The sequence below is a fragment of the Lissotriton vulgaris genome, chromosome 9 (assembly GCF_964263255.1).
Source record: "Lissotriton vulgaris chromosome 9, aLisVul1.2, whole genome shotgun sequence".
Taxonomy (NCBI): Eukaryota; Metazoa; Chordata; class Amphibia; order Caudata; family Salamandridae; genus Lissotriton; species Lissotriton vulgaris.
In genome coordinates, this window is record NC_141697.1 from 874,259,091 (window position 1) to 874,274,960 (window position 15,870).

Genomic DNA, 15,870 nt, shown 5'->3' on the forward strand with positions numbered 1-15,870 from the left:
TCTATAGATAGATAGAATTACTTCGCAAGGTTTCCCTCCTAACCGTTTTGCAAAACCTAAAATTGCAGCAGATGATCTTCTAACGGAATTAACTTTGGACTTAATTTGGGGAACCCAGGCGCCTCTGTCATCGAATACTACACCCAGATATGTAAAAACGTTAACTCTCGAGATAACACTACCATTACAGTGAAAGTTATTTGTGCTGTACTTTCTAGCTCCAACTGTCATCACATGTGATTTCCCCACATTGATCACCAGATCCAAAGACTTCATAAACTCCCCAAAGGAGTTTAGTAACCTTTGAAAGCCCAGTGGTGTTCGCGCTAAGAGAACGGTATCATCCGCGTACAGGAGTACGGATGTTGGCGTTCCTCCCATACGCGGTATATCAAGCGTGGCCTTTCCCAGTGCGTCTTCCAGAGAGTTTATATATAAGGTGAATCTAATTTGGGCTAATATACACCCTTGACGTACCTCTCTCACTGACTTAAATCTTGCAGTGCATTTACCCTCCTGAGACATTCTAATTGTGGCATATAGATCTCTGTAATTCTGCCAGGAAATACACAAGCTCCTGCTCAAGACCCAGGTCCAGGAGTATTGTCCACAGCCTTGACCTGTTGACTAGGTCAAAGGCTGTGGACAAGTCCATAAACCCCAAATAGACCGAGCCTCTAGAGGCAACCGTGTATTTATTTATTATTAGGTACAAATTGAGGCACTGGTCTTCGGTCCCTCTACCCGCCCGGAACCCATATTGAGCATTAGAGAGATCTTTCTTTGAGAGCCAGTCATCTAATTTAGCCAAAATGACTTTCCCTAAAATTTTGAAGGCCGAATCTAAAAGAGATATGGGCCTGTAGCATCTAGGGTCCCCTCTTTGCCCCTTTTTAAAAACAGGAATAATTGTTGAACATGACCATGATGCCGGGAGTCCTGAGCTTACTGCGGAATTGAATACCTTTGTTAAAGGTTTAGCCCAATAACTAGGATTATCTTTGTACATATCCGCAGGGACACCATCAGGCCCAGGGGCCTTGCCCCCAGATGTGGTTCTGATGGCCTTTTCGACCTCCTCAGCCGTAAAGCATATCGGCGGCCTTGATGATATATTTGGGGCGACCTCAAAAGGTTCTAGAGCCAGGTCACTACCGTATATAGTTCTAAAATGGCCTAATCAATCCTCCTCTGCGATGTTAATTTCTAACGTACAATTGTCTATGCCAGAGAACAGAGGGGTATTAACAATGGCCCAGAACCTCATTGTTGTTTTGTCCATTAGGGCTTTCCATGCCTCCCTTTTAAGTTCTTTTTTGCGCACTTGAATTATAGCTTTATATTCTTTCCTTAACCGTGCAACTTGCAAATTATCCCTGGGTGTTTTTTAAGAGCCTCCAAGAGCATTCTATGTGCTCTTGAGCAGTTACTGTCAAACCACCCCTTATCAAGGGTTTTATATTGACAGATTTTTACTGTAAGTTCTTTATCCACTAGGAGACAAATTGCTTCAAATGAAGAGATTATTCCCCCCCCCCTTGCTAGATGGATCCAGGCAGGTATTTAAATCATTGCCAGCCTTTTGGTTGATAATATTAGCAAAGTCTTTAGGAATGACCTTGCTCCACTTTAGCCTCCTCCCTTGATCTTTGGTTTTTAGGGCGGTTTCTGCTACTGTATTAGTTCGGTTATTAAGGAAATTATTGCTATTGTCCAGTTCCAGGACTACCGGGTTGTGATCGCTAAAAGCTGATATAACAGCGTTATAAAAAATCACATGCCTTATTCATTACCGGGGAGATAAATATATAGTCAATGATTGATTCGGACTCCCTAGCAGAATACGTTGCATCCCGATCGTTATTATCATAAAATCCTGGTTCATACAAATCAATCCTAGAGATAAGTTCCTCCAGCGCCTCCCCTTTAAGGCTGTGTTCAAAATGTTGGGCTACTGAATGTGCAGGACCCTCCAAATCATAATATTTACATTTCAGATTACATAGATGAATATTAAAATCCCCCATTAGAATATAATGGACAAATGTGGTTTGACTCTCTTTATATCCTTTTAAAAAGGTTCCTAGTGAGTAGAGATGTTCATTTAATTGCCCATCTAGAATAGAATTATAAAAGTTAACTAGCAGAAGTTTGGAATTATTTTTCCTGGTTATTTCCACTAATAAATAATTATCAGAATCGGTGTCTAGCTTTTTGGCAGTCCCCGCTATATTAACCGATATCAGGAACATAAAGCCCCCTTTATCTCTCCCTGCTACCGAGCTACACGGAGGAATAAAATACGAGGAATATCCTGTCACCCAGAAGTTACATCCCCTGTCCCAGGTCTCCTGTAAAGCTATGATATCATAATGCTTTAAGAAATTAAGCCAACTATCATCTTCTCTTTTTGTACGTAGCCCTGCAATATTCCAGCTCAGCAGTTTTACCTTCATCTCTGCCTCCCCCATTACCGGTATTTCTTTTTGGTGGGTTATTTGGGATCTACTCTGGATATCAACCAGTCAATCTATTTCTTCCAGCTGGGACAAGGGGGAAAAACGATTCTGTAAGGCAAGGGTCTCCATGCTCTTCCTACTGAGATCGCTAGATCTCTTTGGGCGTAGTCCCGTATTTATGGTAGCCCAGCTATATGTTTGCGGTCTAGCTTGCTGAGGTGGTAAAATATGCATCGGATGCTTCAAATTAGCTCTATTCCAAGCCTAAAGAGGCCTCCCTCCCGTATTGCTTAGTCTAGTATCTGGATAGAAAAAACCCAAAGGTAATGCTCGAATCCCTTGATCTGATATATCAAGATGTGAAGCATCCCAAAAGAGGCGTGATGCCTCATTTGGCTTCGCAAAATTAACAATAAGGCAATCTCCTTTTGTAGTTTTTTCTATTCGACCCACCCATCCCACCCGTCTCCCTGTCAATATGCTACGAGATATATTCCTTTCCCCTGAGCAATTTTCATCACACCAATTCTTGATGTTTTTCAACAGGGCTTCAGGTGACTCCCTCTCACCAGCTACAAGGGGAGGGATATTAACAATAATAGCAACATACGGGTTAACCTCCGGAAGCAAATTTATAATCGGTTGGGTGATCAGGGATTTGCTTATTATGGGGTCCTTCCTCAGTTCAGTTTCCCCAGAAAATGAAGGGCGGCCCGTTGTTCAGGACCCTCGCTAGCATAACTTATCTGAGGGTGTAGTATATTACTGGGGGGCTCAGCAGCAGCCATATCCACGTTAGTTGGTGGAACTAGGCTCTCATCCCGTTTAATAAACTTATTGGAGGATTGAACCCCCAGAGGAATCATAGTGGCACCTGAGATTACAGGGGGTGATGATGAGTCTTTAGCTACCATGAAGGCATTCAAACGTTCACATTTTTTAAAAATCCCTGCAACACAGTCTTTTAAAGTCTCAATAATGTCACTGGCGATAGTTGTCAACACAGATTCCACTTTTTCAGTGAGTATAGTTTCCACCATGTCCTTAATTGAGGATTCGAGGGGGCTCAGGGTAGTAGAATGTTTAGCTCTCAAATCCATTTTTAGGGTCTTCCCCTTTCCATAGTGTTTTTTACACTGATTCATTACTGGATGTGAAGCCTCTTCAACTGGGTTATTTATCGGAACAGTTACACTTTTTTCAGAGACCGAATCAGGCATTGAAATTACATCTGTAGTAACAACAGAGTTAGGGTGATTAACTATAATCCTTGGCTCCAATGGGACCTTGCGATTGGCGGGGTTACCCCCCCTCCTCTATGTGGGGGTCATTGTTTTCCAGACCCAGTTCTCGTTCAGTGTTCGCTATTTTCGTATTCAACCCCCTACTGCCGTGGTCAAATAGGAAATTATACTAGATGCATTACGGGGTACTTTAGCCTTTTTTCCCCCTCCATTGGTAGGTGAAGGCTGTTTACGCTTACACATGTTGGCGTTCTGGAGTTGTTAGGGGAATGGCCCATCCCGTCCCTTGCCGTCCCCGGACGGCCACAGACGGTCCGCCATCTGCCCGGGCTCCGCCAGGCACCGCCCGCGCGCGTTCGTGACGCGGAGGGAGCAACTGATCTTTAAGCGCCTCCGGGCGCGCTCCGCCAGGAAGTGGGCGGTTCAGGCCCCTGTGCACGCTGGGAGCTGTAGTCTTCCCCCACTGCGGCCGTGCTGTGTTGCAAGCAACAGCGGCGCGGAAGAACACACAGCGTCAAGGCCCCAGCGGTAGTTGTGGCAGTCAGCGTGGCAAGCGTGGAAGGTCAGTCCGGCCCCTTTCCAATTTGCAAATGTCCCCGCTTCACCGAGGGAGCAACTGATCTTTAAGCGCCTCCGGGCGCGCTCCGCCAGGAAGTGGGTGGTTTAGGCCCCTGTACACGTGTCGAGCTGTAGTCTTTCCCCACTGCGGCCGTGCGGTGTTGCAAGCAATGGCGGCGGGGAAGGACACACAGCGTCAGGGCCCCAGCGGTAGTTGTGGCAGTCAGCGTGGCAAGCGTGGAAGGTCAGTCCGGCCCCTTTCCAATTTGCAAATGTCCAGCCGAGATGAGCTACAATGAGGAACATGGTAGAACAAGGCGAGTGATTAAGCGTACATTTGGTCTCCTGAAAAGCTGCTTCCGCTGCCTGGACGAGACTGGAGGGGTCCTCCCATATGAGCCTGCAAAGGTGTGCAAGATCATGATAGTCTGCTGCATGCTACACAACATGGCAGTGCAGAAGAAGGTGCCTCTCATACAGGATGACAATGACCAACATCCCCCACCTGTCGAGGATCCTGGCCTGGGCCACGAGGCCAGTAATGATGAAGATGAGGGTGACATCCGCACACAGCTCATCAACAACTTCTTCAGCTGAATGTGAGTTCACAGGGTTGTTATGTCAATGTCTTGAGTTAGCCTGTGATGTGTTTGGGCAGCTCAGTTGCTGTTTGACTTTGTCAGTGTGGTACTTGACTGGATGGCCTACACGCCCACCCACCAGCTGCGATCAACCAGCCGCGCCCCCGCCACCGTCCCACGCATTCGCACAGCCACCGTCGGAGGAAGATCCTTCTCCTACCTGGCGGCCAAGACATGGAACTCCCTCCCCATCCACCTACGGCTGACCCAGGACCATCTCTCCTTCAGGAAGCAACTCAAGGCCTGGCTTTTCGAGCAGTAACGGACCCCTCCCCTCCCAGCGCCTTGAAACCCTAGCGGGTGAGTAGCACACTTTATAAATCTAATTGATTGATTGATTGATTGATGCGTGTAGTGATGTGTCCTGTCAGATGGTCTGTAGTCCACAATAGTGTTGACATGCTAACTTGTTACTGTGTAGGTTTCTTGTGACATGTTTTGTGCAAGTGTATTGCATTTCCAACCTGTTCTGGTGTGCTTCTGACTGTGTCTCATTTCTGTCCTTCCCAAGGTACTCCGCCTGTTGCTTAGTCAACTCTGACACCCAACAACCGGAATCCAATGCCAGGCTGGAATTTCTAGTATACCATCATGTGATGTACCACACACCCCTGAAGCTCAATTTGGTGACACTTGGTGACCGTGTGCCCACTGTCATGTGGATTCACCTTGCTACTGTTGTGTAATAAACTTGTTTCTGCTGTGTAATGAACCTGTGCTTGACTTACTTATGTCTGTTTTCACACATCTGACATTTGGTTACCTCACCTGTGGCCTTATTAGCAGTGACTGTGGATAGGTGTGATGTCTATGCATACCACTGTATATCTGGCCAACATCTTTGTAGGCAATGTGTCACATGACCATGGTGAGTATGTGTTGTGGTGCCCTATTGGTGTGTCTCCCTCATATGTGTCACATCAACATGAGTCACATAACGGTAAAGGAATTGCTATAGTAGTTTGCATGCACTGTGTACTTCAGCATTTAATCAGCTCCATGACACATACTAAGTTTTAAGCACAACATAGGCAGGTATAGTGTAATAGTGAGTGTATTTACATATATGTGTGGAGATAGTGCTGTACATGAGGTTCAGAATCCAAAGTTCACAGATGAGTTTGAAGTCTTGGTAGATGAAATGTCCAGAGTGAAGTCCACATTCCTCTCCTACATTAGAACAACATGGACCCTCCATGTCATGTTGGGGAGTTGTGTCATGTGCAACAAGGTGAACTTTTTGCACACAAAGGCCAATATCAAGTCAAGTCATTATACTTTTATTCGACACATGTATCATAAAAAGTACAAACATGAAATACATACATAATTACAAAAAACAGTTCATTACATACATAATTACAAAAACAGTTCATTATTTTAAAAAAGACATCTAAGAGTTATGTGGAAAAATTGACTTGATGAGCATTTTTTAAAATCTTAGTCCTAATGATCCAGGCACATGATAAGAACTTTGCAACCCCACAAATAGTAACCATAGAAGAGGTGTCAGAGATAAGAATACGCAAAACTGATTTGTAATCTCTAACACCAAGAATCTTTAGTACTGGTTTTAACCATTTCTTCCTAGGTAAGATATATGCCTTGCAGGCAAAGAAAAAGTGGCCCAATGATTCCTCGGGGTTTGTACACCCTGGACACATTGTATCCTCTTCCCTCCTATTGTTCCATCTAGATGTAAAAGTTTTGAGGGGCAGTGTTCCATGTCTAAGTTTAAGGTATAAAGTCCTTTCCTGAGGAACCTGAATAAAGTCCAAAAACAATTCCAGTTTTAGGGTGCATTTATGGGTCAAAAAGGTCTCGGTCAAATGACCCCAGTTTGGGTTCTGTAGCGCCTTGGTCTCTATCCAATCCCAATATAATTTTTTCACCACTTGTTTTGGTGGAGGTGATTGGGATACCCAAGCGTCGCTTAAACCCACACTTGCTACTAGCTTTTTTAATGCATTTAGCCATCTAATTTTGCCTGAAGTGTTTAATTTTAGTATTTCATCTAGCACAAGGGCATAATTAGCTAGTTCGGGGGTCCTCCTCAAACGAACCCAATATAAGAGGGGACGGAGTTGGAGGATATCCCGAATAGACTTTCTTCCCAGGTCTAAGAATAAAGGTTTAAGTGGGGTAGAGGATGGAAGCGACACCAAGTCCCTCATAAACTTGTTCTCTGATCGGACAAGGTCGTTGGTATTCTCATTGCCCCACAGTTCCGAGCCATAAACAGCTGAGGCAATTTTTTTCCCCTCGTAGACTGATAAGACAGGGGCAACTGGCCTACTTATAGAGAGGCGTTGGTTTTTTAAAATAGTGCCGGAGACCCTTTTAAGATTTAAAATCATTTTACATATATGGGGTTCCCATTTCAAATAGTTATTAATCCTAACACCCAGATAATCAAACTCATCGACCACCTCTAAAGGAGATCCATTCAAGGTCACGTGGATATTCCTATATTTCTTCTTAGCGGTCATGACCATTAGTTTAGTTTTGGTCGTGTTTATTGTGAGTCCCCGTTCCTGACAAAAAACACTAAACTGATCAAGAAGGGTTTGGAGACCTGTAGGGGTTTTTGATAAAAGGAGGGTGTCGTCGGCAAAGAGGAGGGATGGTATTTTCTCCCCCGCCACAATGGGGGCATCGGCCGGTGTATCTTGCAGATGTTTCACAACCCCATTTATAAAGAGGGAAAATAAAGTAGGGGCCATCCCACACCCCTGCCGCACCCCTCTGTTGACAGGTATACTCTTAGTGAGTTGCCCCTGCACCCCCCAGCGTATCTTTGCATATGTACCCTCATGGAGTTTGATGATGAGATTTAACAGGTAAGATGGGAAACCCATATCCAGTAGGACATTCCAAAGTTTAACACGGGGTATTACATCAAAAGCCGTTTTGAGGTCAATAAAAGCCAGGTAGAGGCTCCCTCTGGCTATTGACACTGTTTTCCAGAAAACTGCACAGAATCTGAAGACTTGGTCAATGGCCCCAACATTGTTTCTGAATCCGGCCTGAAAGTGGGACAGAATGTTTCCTTCCATAAGCCAACCCTCAATCCTATTTACAATTACCCTGCCAACTACTTTTTGAATAACGTCAATTAGACTAATTGGTCTGTAGTTGGCAGGGTCCTCTCTCTCACCCTTTTTAAAAACGGTAACAACTTCAGCACCCTTCCATGAGTCCGGTACCTGGTGGCCTAAATGAATAAGGTTCAAAACATTTACAATAAAATCAGCCCAAACCAGTGGGTTAGACATCAATAAATCACCCGGTATTCCATCCGGGCCAGGTGCCTTACCCGGTTTTATTTTAAGGATTGCCTCTTGTACCTCACGGGGCGAGAACAGTACATCAGTAGAGCCATCATTCCCATGGACCGTACAATCAGTACCTAGTATAGGGGATACTGGCGCAGCTTCTAAGGAGCCCACGCCATATAAATTTGAAAAGTGGGAATACCATTGGGACTCAGTAATATGGTTTGGTATGGGCTCAGCGCCTCGTCTATCCATGACGTTGATCAATTTCCAAAATGCAGTGGCATTTTTCCCATGAGCCGCTTCCTTTAGGGCCTGCCAATGTTCCTCTTCCCAATCTTTTTTGGCTTTCATAATACTAGTGCGGTACTCATTTCTAGCTAATCTAGCAGCTGGGGCATCCTTATTTTTAATAGCTAGTGAAATTGCTTTCCTTTTCTCTCTACAGGAGGCAGTGTACCAAGGGTTCCCCTTTTTTTCCATGCAGTTAAACAAATGACAACCCTTTGTTTTTTTTGAGAAAAACATACTGATCTCCCCTATTAAGTCTTTATACTTAGTTGCCAGCACCGACCCCTGAAGCTGGAGTGCAATTTGGTTCACTGGGGCCAGGGTAGATGAGGCAGCCAAAACTAGAACCCTAATATTCTCAAGTGTCCCCTCATTGCACCTAACCACATTCCATTTAATCCTGCGATTACAGTTAGAGGGGACTAGTTCTTTGGTAATCAGCTCATTGTGAACCTCCTCACCACTGTTGTCTCCCCAGAACATACCCATGCAGAGGGGATTATGGTCGCTATCAATCCTCTGTCTGACCTCCATATCAACCAGGTTAGCCCATGACCCTACATCCAAAAGGATGTAGTCAATCCGTGACGGGGAACCTAATCGATTGAAGGTCATAGCGCCCATACGATCGGATGTGGTGCGGCCATTTAAGGCACATAGGTCATGTGCAGACACCAGAGCATTCAACTGTATGGATCGAGCCGACCATTTCTGAATTGGGGCCAGAGATAAGGATGGAATTAACTGATTTCCTGGCTTATTATAACATCCAAAAAATTCATCCTCATCAAGAGGCTCGAATGTACAATTAAAATCGCCTCCCACTAATACTGAGGATTTAGAAGGGAGGGCAGAAAGCGTGTTGTCTAGCAACTCCAGTGTTGGAGACAATTGGCCCCCTGGGAGCCCCCTGGCATAAATACAAAAAAGTTCAAAAGCATTCCTGGCAGACTGCCTTTTAACAGTTATATGTAGAATATCATTACAGGGGACATAATTCACAGTAATTTTACAGTTCAAATCAATCCTGATCCAAATAAGTAATCCTCCCGATGGGCGCCCCCTCCCAAACTGTGATGCAGGGACAAAAAACGTAGAATAGCCCTGTTTATGTTGTGGCTCTACACACCAGGTTTCCTGGAACATGCAAATATGGAAATCATCTACAAAATTGTTCCATTCCGGGTCAGGCAGGTTTTTCTTTAGGCCGGCTATGTTCCAGGACAAGATTTTAACAAGGGAAGGGGACAGCATAGGTGTATCCATGGCGGCCTGAGTATCAACATCCCCTAACAAGGGGTCTGGAATAGTGCTACCCTGGTCCGGTACTTCCTCCATAGTAGGAACAATAGAACCACTATCTACAGTGGAAGGAACCCCACAACCCCCGCCATCTTCAATGCACTGGGGTGATGGTCAGTCCACTTCTTCCAACCCACTAAATCGGTTAAAACAAGGAAATAAAGGGTAATTGAGCTGTGGGCCCCACCCTTCTCCATTGAAATGTGAATCCCCCTTCCACTGGTGCCCCCTCCTCCTATTGACTAAGTTCCATCCTTCCTCTGCAGGCATTCCCCATTGTTGTGAATTCTGGTATGTACCACCTCTACCCAAGCCTTTCCTAGTTGGCCTCATCCAACTCCATCTAACATCCTCATGGCCCTCCTGCATATAAAAAAAAGACAGGGGTTTGGCTGATACCACTGACTTACTATCACAGGGAGGAGTTGAACATATAAATTCTACAAGTCGTGGGTCCTCAAACGTGATAACGACACAATCACCCTTTATGCTTTTCTTCTTCCCACCTACCCAAGGAGCCCGTTCAACCATAAGTATGTTCTTGTTTAGGCCGGGTGGTGGAGGGTAATTTTTGTCAAGCCAGTGGCATATTTTATTTTTAATCGCCCAAAAGGGCTCAGAAGTGGATATTGGCAGCTCAGGAATCCCTGTCAGGACAACCACATACGGACAAGCATCTGGCGGTAAATTGATGTTGCGCCGCGATGTGGTTTTTCTGGACTGGGACTGTGGAATAATAGGGGCTGGGTTGTCAGGAGTCTTTTTGGTAACTGCCTTTCTATTTACTGCACTTGGACCTTTAGAAGTGGAGGGTTTGGTTTTATTCACTGTTTTGGTTGCTGTCAGAGAAGGAGCTGGGAGGGTAATTGCGGGTGCTGGAGCACTCCCCGTAGGTGGATTTGAGACATCAAGCCCAGTATTAATAGCAGGCGGTGAAACCACCGGAATAGAGGAGCCAGGGGTAGTCAGCCTAGGGTCTTGTAGCGCAAGAATAGTAGCCAATTGATGTTCTATGTTGGAAAGCCTATTCTCCAGGGGCGAAAGCAAGGATTTTAACAAACTAGACATAGATTCCATTAAGGAGTCAAGCCCGTCTCCTGAGTTAGTTAGTGAGACATTGCTTTCGCTCACATCCAGAAGACTGGCCAGACTGCTATCAGGAGTTATATCGTCCGGAACCCCTAAAGATAGCAAATGGGGGGTAGAATCTAAGGGGACAGACTCAGTTTGAACAGTGGATGCCTGGAGAGTTACATCATTTGCTGTCGCCACACCTGTATTGTCCCCCCCTGAGTTGGAACCCATTGACCCTTGCGAAATAATGGCGGGATTGTCTATAGGAGGATTTGTTGGGATCACATCAGTTGAAGTTAACATAATGATATCTGACCCAACCATAATGGAGGGGTCAGTAACATCATGATTAACTATCACGGGTACATGGGGGATATTAGAGGGTAGTATGCTCGTAACAGGGGCATTAGTAGAAATTTGTGGTTGGCTGCTGGCGGGAGTAGAATCATTAATGGAGTTCCCAGCAAAACTAACAACAGGGTTTGTCAGACTTGGCGGCGGGGAATGCATCATTGCAATGTTGCCCAAAGAAGATCTTTTTGCGTGGGCAAGATCCAATGATACTCTCCTTTCCATGATAGAAATGCCCTCGTCTATCAAAGAGTGTGTTCGAGAAATAAAATTATCTAGGGTGCCAATTACTTTTTTTGTTTTATCGTTTCCAGCTCTCTGGCTCCTAGTTTTACGAGTAGACATCTCTGGAAGGTTAAAAAAGGAAACAAACTATAATAAGATATCACAACAAATGATCCAAAGATAACTATAAACACAAGGAGAGCAAATAGACTACTCGAAGGAAAAGTAACCCCAATAGCTTCGATCAGGAAGGCAACTGTAGCAATCAATACGAACCAATGGTACAAGGGACTAATGAGGGTGCGCCCAGGCCAGGCACTGCAGGCCACGGAGGGCCACAGAGGGCCCGCCCTTTGCCCGGGCTTAGCCCCGGGCGCTCCCGCGCGCTCCCGCGCAGTGAGTAGCTTCCAAGTTTATAGTCCGGAACCTATAGGGCGGGGTTGGGGCGGGGCGGTCAGGGAGAGCGGGGCCAGGTGACACGGCCAGAGACACCGGGACTCCTGGGAAAGCGAGTCCCGGGTCGCGCTCGCAGCCCTGCCGCCTCACCGTCTCACAGAACCCCACAGGGGCAGCTGGGCGTAAAATCCACCGACGAGTCAGGCAGGTGAGCAGCGAAGCGGGACCCGCGCAGCGGGTACCGCGAGTTGTGGGTGGAGGGTTCTGAGGGAAACAAAAATGCCGTCTTCCAAATCCGATTACTGCAAAGGAGTGTCAATATCCAAAACAAGTTCTGGGTTCCTGGGGGATGTGCATGGACAACTGTGGCTCACTTGTCCTTCTTCAGACGGCCCCTCTTCTTCTTCTGGGGGGATCCTCAGGTGCAGGCGTCGATGGTGCATCAGACTCTCCACCGGATTCATCCTCCCTCCCTGTGGCATTTGCAGATATTGTAGTAACAGATGTTGTGGGCACTGCTGATCTGGCGGAGACAAGTCAATATGTCGCTATGCACCACAGTAAGTTTGTCCCAATTGGCCTCCATGCGTGAATGATGGCAAGCCTGCTCCTGTTGCATGTCCTTGAGGATCCCCACTACCTGGCTGAATCCTCTGGTGCTATCCTGGTACGCAACTATGATGCGTACCAGTGGGGGGTCATCATGCAGTCCAGACCCCTCTGCAGGCCATGACCTCTGCCTTACACCCCTCCCACCACCCCTAGCCACATGAGCAGGACCTGTGGTGGACTCACAGTTGACCCTGCTCCCCCTTGGGTGTTAAAACTGGTGTAATTGTCCCTATCTTCCTGGGTGGCCGGTGGCCCTGTGCTGTTTGAATTCTGTGTCCTAGGTGTCCGTGTTGATGGGGGTGCTTGGTCTGTGGCCAGATGTTGTTTGCATAGCTGCAGGAGGTGCAGAGGTTTGTGATGCCGGGGCTGCATGATGACTCACTCCAGAGGTGCCAGGTTGTTGTTCGTCATCCGAAGATGACAGAGCCAGATCCACACCAGAGAGCTCATCTTCCACCAGAGTCTGGGACAGGGACTCCTCTTCACTTGCTGCTGTTTCCACTGTACCATCTGTGTTTGGAAGAGACAGACATTGTCAGTTATATTACTACAGGCATCAATGGTTAACCTATGTATTTTGCAATAGGGAGGTAGGAAGAGGTACTGATACATTCAGCTTGCAATGGGTAGTACTAACAATGAAGGGGGGGGGAAAGGCTCACTCGTCCTGTGCAACCATGTTATGTACATGTTTTCATTCCTTACTAAATACCCTCATATACGTACACAGGAATGGGGCGGTGCATCTTGTTTTGCTGACTCAGTGTACTGTAGCAGCATTTTCTTTGGGTCACCATTGTTACAAATATGATGTGTCTCCACCTGCAGGTAGACTGGCTGCTTTGCCAGTAGTGTCCAGAGGAAAAATAGTCTCTATGATCACATGGGGCTTCAACATGTTGCCCAACAGTGAACGACCCTGGTGATGTGGTTCAGTAGCTGGATCCACACACGCAGCACCTTAGTTTGTAACTTCATACATCACAATGTTCACCATTTTTCCTTTGCCTTTCGGTGTTGTGAATGATTTTGACTCACAGCACTTGGACACAGACACACACTCTCAGTTTTCATCTCTGGACACTACCGGGAAACCAGCCATTTTACGTCCAGGTGGAGGCACAGCATATTTGCAACAATGGTGAGCCAACGATGATGCTGCTACAGTACACTGATGCAGAAAAGCATGATATCCCGTACTTCGCATCTGTACGTATGTGAGGTTTTGAATGGAGGCAACACAATACGTAATGACCCAGATTGCACGGGAAAAGTGATACATTCACCCCTCCTTGATTTTTGTAACAAAGGTTCATATATATACATGACATTTGCAACGGGACGTCAGGATGCATGCCTGGACACTGCATTGTCTTCAGTCGTCACAGACTTAGATTGATATAGTTGTAGGACATTGTCCTGCCGACATAAAGCCTTTAAATGTGCATGTTGATGTGTGTGCATGCCCAGCTCAGGTATGGATTTCGATGTGCATGGTCATTGGTACTCAAGGGCCATCAGGTGGCTGACACAGGAGTATAATCCCTGTTAACATTTGACTCTGCTTCCCTGTGCCTGTGCTGACAAGATGGCTGACAGTTTGGTGGTGGTCAATTCCCAGCAGAGCCTTGTGCTTCCCACAACAGAGCGCAGTCCCAGAGTTCTTGTCAGTCCATTTCCACCCCCTGTGAGGTGAGCATGGTGCAGTGTGGGCTTGCTGGACCATGTAGGTGGCTGAGGATTGTGAGTGACTGCAACTCTCACCATGCTCTGGGCTACACCCCCCTTCCCAGCATGCCCTCTCTTCCCTCCTTTGGACTCTGCTTCCATGTGAGGGGTGTGCCTGTGCTGACAAGATGGCTGACAGTGCAGTCCTGGTGTTTGTTGGTGGCCAATTCCCAGCAGGGCCTTGTGCTCCCCACAACAGAGCCCAGTCACAGAGTTCTTGCCAGTCCATTTCTATCCCCTGTGAGGTGAGCATGGTGTGGTGTGGGCTTTCTGGGCCATGTAGGTGGCTGAGGATTGTGAGTGACTGCTACTCCCACCATGCTCTGGGCTACACCCCCCTTCCCAGCATGCCCTCACTTCCCTCCTTTGGACTCTGCTTCCCTGTGAGGGTGTGTGCCTGTGCAGACAAGATGGCTGACAGTGGAGTTCTGGTGTTTGGTGGTGGTCAACTCCCAGCAGGGCCTTGTGCTCCCCACAACATAGCCCAGTCCCAGAGTTCTTGCCAGTCCATTTCCACCCCCTGTGAGGTGATCATGGTGCGGTGTGGGCTTGCTGGGCCATGTAGGTGGCTGAGCATTGTGAGTGACTGCAACTCCCACCATGCTCTGGGCTACACCCCTCTTCCCAGCATGCCCTCACTTCCCTCCTTTGGACTCTGCACTCTGTCTCCCTGTGAGGGGGCGGTCTGTGCTGACAAGATGGCTGACAGTGGAGTTCTGGTGGTTGGTGGTGGTCAATTCCCACCAGGGCCTTGTGCTCCCCACAACAGAGCCCAGTACCGGAGTTCTTGCCAATCCATTTCTATCCCCTCTGAGGTGAGCAATCTTCAGAGAGGTGTTGATGGTCCATTTGGGAGGGGAGCATTATCTGTGACAACAACCCCATCATGCTTTTGTATACACTCACTTCAGCAGCATACCCACTATTCCTTCCTGTCAGTCAGCTTCACTGTGAGGTAGTGGTTGTGGTAGCAAGAATTTCTGACAGTGTTTACTTAGATTTGTGCCACTGCCTTGCTCTATTTGCAGGTAGGTTTGTACATGTCATGACGCAGTTACAAATCACTATGATGTGGCTATAATTGTGTTTGTCTGACTGGCATACACTTCTTGGGCTGATTAACTTTTGTTTACTATGCCTTTGCTATCAGTGCATGGTTTCACTGTCCCCTTAACGGTGATGTGTGTGTATTGCAACACAATATTGAGTATATTAGTTGTGTACTCACCAGGCTCTGGTATGTCTGCTGGGCCATGGACACTCTCTGGTGGTAGGATGTCCCACACCTTCTCCTCCCAGGACCTGAAGTAGACTGGTTTGGCAGGAGGGCTACCGCCAGTGCGCTGGTTCAAGGTGTGTTCTTTCTGGAGGAGCTTCTTGACCCTCCTGCGCACATCATACCACCTGTTCTGGATGTCGGTCTTTGTGCGATACATTGGTGCTTGTACGTTCACCTTGTCCACAATCCTTTCCCACATCTTGGTTTTCTGTGACATGGGGGTCCTTTGTACCAATGTGCCAAACAAAGGTGGCTCCACTCTGAGGATCTCATCTACCAATATTTCTAACTCAATGTCTGTGAACTATGGATTCTTCTTAGGGGGCATAGTGATGGGCGGTGGTGAGGAGTGATGTGTGTGTGTGTGTGGGTGCAAGTGAGGGTGGGTGGGTATCTGTTTTGATAGGTGTATGTGGGTGAGCTTTTGGAGGGGTG